The sequence below is a fragment of the Dendropsophus ebraccatus genome, chromosome 2 (assembly GCF_027789765.1).
Source record: "Dendropsophus ebraccatus isolate aDenEbr1 chromosome 2, aDenEbr1.pat, whole genome shotgun sequence".
In the NCBI taxonomy this organism is placed as follows: domain Eukaryota; kingdom Metazoa; phylum Chordata; class Amphibia; order Anura; family Hylidae; genus Dendropsophus; species Dendropsophus ebraccatus.
This window is the reverse complement of record NC_091455.1, coordinates 119,796,589-119,801,038: the sequence shown is the minus strand read 5'-3', so window position 1 is coordinate 119,801,038 and position 4,450 is coordinate 119,796,589. Positions and strand designations below refer to the sequence as shown.

The window sequence follows — 4,450 nt, the reverse complement described above, 5'->3', positions numbered from 1 at the left end:
GATGCACCGATCTGCGCTGAAGTCTCTCCCCCCCCCCCCCCCCAATGGATATACGACCAGTTGCTCTGCAGTGATGTCAGTGCAGAGCTTTATTTGTATGTATTAATGAGCAGGGGCAGGCTGGCTGGTGCACTGCATAAAGGGGCTAATAGCAACACATTGTGGCAACACACCACGGGTATATGTCAGGATGTCATCAAAAAGGCATTCCACCGTATACCATTGTGTACCTGTTTATGTTTGCGGATGATTTGTTTGTGAGACACAACGTGTAGTCTGTCATGCTTTGAGCGGCACCTATCAACGAGTAAGGGGAAACTCCAGATACAACACACAGCACACAATAGATCAGTTTTAGAATTTTATTAATGCAACATTGTAATAAAACATTACTGGCCTACACTAAGCATGGTCACAGTGACTCTCATGTCAGGCCTGGTGTGGACCATAGAAATTGCCACGGTCGGCCACCATTGTCCTGAATTAAGAGCCACTGAACCTAAACATCCAGAGGAAGGCGAAACAACCCTCCGGAGAGTTCTACCTCAGGGGGGGAAAAAATTCCTTCCTGACCCCAGAAGTGGCGATCGGATAGCTCCCTGGACCCGTCTGGCCTGCTGCATATATAGATATAGAATTAAATGTATACATTTTATATAGAAATACATGAAATATATAACATAAACAACATATACAAAATATATAATACATTTCCTGCTCCTAAGAGCTTACAATCTAATATACAATACATGTCCTTCTCCTCAGAGCTTATTCTCTATGTACATCAGGTGCAGCGCTCGTGGACGCGTACAGTCTAACCAACCACAGATACTCTGCCATTAAACAGGAGGCGCACTGCTAGTGAGAGCTTATGCCCTATGGACAGCCAGATGCGGGGCTCCTGTGGCCACATTCACATCAGGGCCGACACACCGCCAGTATTCTCACCCCACACACTAGCTGCACCGCCCGCCTGAGCGCATACACTACAATGTAAATGAGAAGCTCCAAAGAGCTTACAATCTAATACAAACCATATACTTACTGCTACAATAGATTCATGGATTCTCTACTATGGGACTAAAGGAGCCGCTATGATGGAATCCGACATGACTGGAGACTGGAAAGCCCAGCTACAGGACAAGTGAATGAGGCCTCAGCTTCATGTCGGGAGTTGTCCTCTTTAATCTGTCATGGGAGAAAAGAAAGGTTTCTATATTCTGCTTTGATTGTGATGTCGTGGTGTTCTGATGTCATAGGTCTTGTGATGTCATGTAGTATACTCTATCAAACAGTAGAAATGTCTTTTGTTGCCCATAGCAACCTATCGGGGTTTAGAGTTTACTTTGCTAGAGTTTATTAAAATTTGAGAGCTGAACTGTGATTGGTTGCTATGGGCAACAGGGAGACTCCTATTATAAGACGGCAATGTAAACCTCGCCTAAAGCCCTAGTCTATGATCTGGAGAAAGGGTTATTACACTCAGCCATTCATTTATAAGGGAGCCTTGTAATACCACTTGTGTTCTGGAGAGGCAGCAGTGCCCCCTTCACCACCATAACAGATGACTGATAGAGAATCTAGAGAAGAGACAACTCCTGTAAGGTGAACAGCAGGGGACACGTCACCCAAGTGTTATTGCTGATTTTTTTTTTTTTTTTGCATAAATGGCGCAATTCTAACCGCGATGGGTGATGAGGTCTCAGTATTTAGGGAAGAGCTACATACCTGGACTCTTCCTCTCCAATCTGTCAGGCTCCAATGACTCCAGTTTCCAGATTAGAGTTGTTTACATTGAGTGCCAGTTGTGATGTCATGACCTCTGTGATGTCATCATAACTGCCACTGCTGCTTTGTGTATTATGTTAGTAAACAGGAGAATACCATGTGACAGTGGGTGGGGCTAAGCAGGAAGGGGTGTGGTCTGACACATTTGCAGTAATTATTGCCAGCAATAACTGTACAATGCAGTGGAAATAAACATGGGGGGGAGTAATTGTGTAGAGGAACAGTGAGACAGTTGTCCATAGCAACCAATCAGATTCTAGCTTTCATTTTTCAGAGGCCTTTTTGATAATTAAAGCAGCAGTCTGGTTGCTATGGGAAACTGCTCCCCTGCACAGGTGTTAATGAATCTCCCTCATGGTGTACAATTCAGCCACAGACACAGTAAAGTAATAAAGAGGTTTGTGGCTCCTAATACACATACAGCATCTTACACCAGTGGAGTTCAGCTGAGACCAGTATCAGACTGGCCCACCAGAAGACTGGAGGATCTTCCAGTGTGTCCCCAGCTTTAGAACCTTCACTAACACTGACTGCCATGTCGTTTTCATTGTTAGGCCCCCAGGATCATTTTCTCTGGTGGGCCCCAGATTCCCCAGTCTGTTAGATGTAATGTGCCTGTGTACATATCCAGCATGTACACATCTGTATATGGCATAGCTGGTTATGGTAGGTAAAATTGCATATAATATAGTTTTTGTTAAAGGGAATGTGTCATCAGGTACATCAATTTATAATTTTTTTTACATGAGCCAATCAGTGTCAGCAGCAGGATCCCAATTGTACAATCTTTTTTAAACGATGCCAGTTCCTGCAGTCGGCAGCGTTTTTTTGACGTGCAACAGTCTGGCTCTTTGAACAGGACGTGGACCCTCCACACCTAGTGTGACACTGAAGATCTTCTTTAGTTCTGCAATATATGGACTTTATGACAGCTGAGCACCACTTACACAGTATGAATGAGAGTAGTGTCATGGACATGCCATAGAGCCGGGTGCTGGGACTTAGGAATTTATGATCACACAATGTTCACACAGAGCAAAACTGGCGGAATTCTCCGCCTCAGAATCCGGCCAGCCTCCTTGTCATAATGACAGTCTATGGGAGGCTCGCGCGCCTCCTTTCTCCACGTCTCTATGCACTGAAGAATGGACATGTCCATTCTTCAGCGCAGAGAGAGGAGGCGCGCAAGCCTCCCATAGACTGTCATTATGACAGGGAAGCTGGTGGGATTCTGAGGCGGAGAATTCCGCTAGTTTTGCTCCGTGTGAACGGAGCCTAAAGCTGTGAATTTTAAAACACAGGAACTAAGTGCTGGGCTGCAATTCACAGTACAAACGGCTGACACTGTAAAGCATCTCTTGGATCATGGAGACACAATGGGGGAAATTTCTTAAAAGGCAAAAATGCCTTTTCTAGGCGCAGATGGGCCAGATCAGCGTAATAATATTCGCAAATGGTCTATTTGCGAATATTATATTCGTATCGGGCCGATCTGCGCCTCCTGGGGCAGAGAGGAGGCGTTACAGGGGTGTGGTAGCACGCTGAGGGGGCGCGGCATCTGCACTGAGCTGGCGTAGGTTTTATTTTATTTGCACGGACAGGCTCCGTGTGCTCAGGATTTATGTAAAGGCAATGCGCCTCTACATATATCCTCTGAGCTCCGGAGCTGTGTTCTGTCTCAGTCAGTAACTGATCAATCAAATAGCTACTCAATCGAGTATTGCTCGCTCATCTGTACTCTCTACGCATCATTGTGTATTTCACAAATACATGAAATACAAAGAAGTAGAAAGATACAAATGACAGCTTTGGAATCAGCATCCTTTATCCTACTTATAGATAACTTTTGTTTATGTTTTGAGTAGGGTGGGTTGGAGAAGACAGAGCACCTGGGGGCTATGTTCACACTACGTAAGTTTCCAGCCGTAGCGCATTCCGTGAGTAAGCGGCCGGAGATTTACGTAGTTTGCGTACAATGGAAAGTATACGATCTACGGCTGCACAGTTCACACTACGTAAGAACTTACGCCAGGATTGTATGCGGCGTCGTAAAAAATGAACCAGACCATTGTTTGAGGATGGAAATGCTGTAACTTACGTCCGTAGCGTAACATGCGGTCCCGTACGTAGTGGTGATGTCTTCATTTCTGTACTTTTCTTTGCCGATCCAAATGGTTCTGTGGGGTGTCCGGGGCTAGCCGAAGATTACCAAGTAAAAGACCGCTGTCAGATCGCTACGTACGTCGCTCGGGAAGCGTAAGTATACCACGGGCGTAAGTTCGCGGACCGTACGTAGCCGGCCGCAACTTACGTAAATCCCCGGCCGGAGTTTCGCACGTATATGTCCGTCCGCGAAAAATATACGGCCAGACATATACGTAGTGTGAACATAGCCTTAAAGATGTTTTTTCAAACAGGCAGAACCACAAAAATCTGGCAAACTAATAGACTGTCGTTAAACAAAAGTCAAGAGGTTGATTTCAAATGCATAACTTGCATATTTTTGTTTTTAAACAGCTTAAAGGGAACCAATCACGCCGAAAATCCATCTTAAGATAAGGAAACGTGCTGGCACATCACCCAGCAGGTTTCCTAAACATCCCCCTGTAACCTCCGTGCCCCCCTCCATCAGTCAGTAATCTTACTTTGAAGAAGTCCCGCG

The 4,450-nt window shown here is 45.3% G+C and overlaps 1 long non-coding RNA gene across 1 annotated transcript; it reads right to left on the bottom strand.

Annotated features, from left to right (window-relative positions):
* Window positions 1–348: 348 nt before the first annotated feature.
* On the bottom strand, window positions 349–1,869 carry LOC138784640 (uncharacterized). The gene is made up of 2 exons (XR_011361896.1): window positions 1,729–1,869; window positions 349–1,188 (listed from the first exon to the last, which is right to left on the bottom strand). It is a non-coding gene; the product is annotated as an uncharacterized lncRNA (long non-coding RNA).
* Between the last annotated feature and the right edge of the window lie 2,581 nt (window positions 1,870–4,450).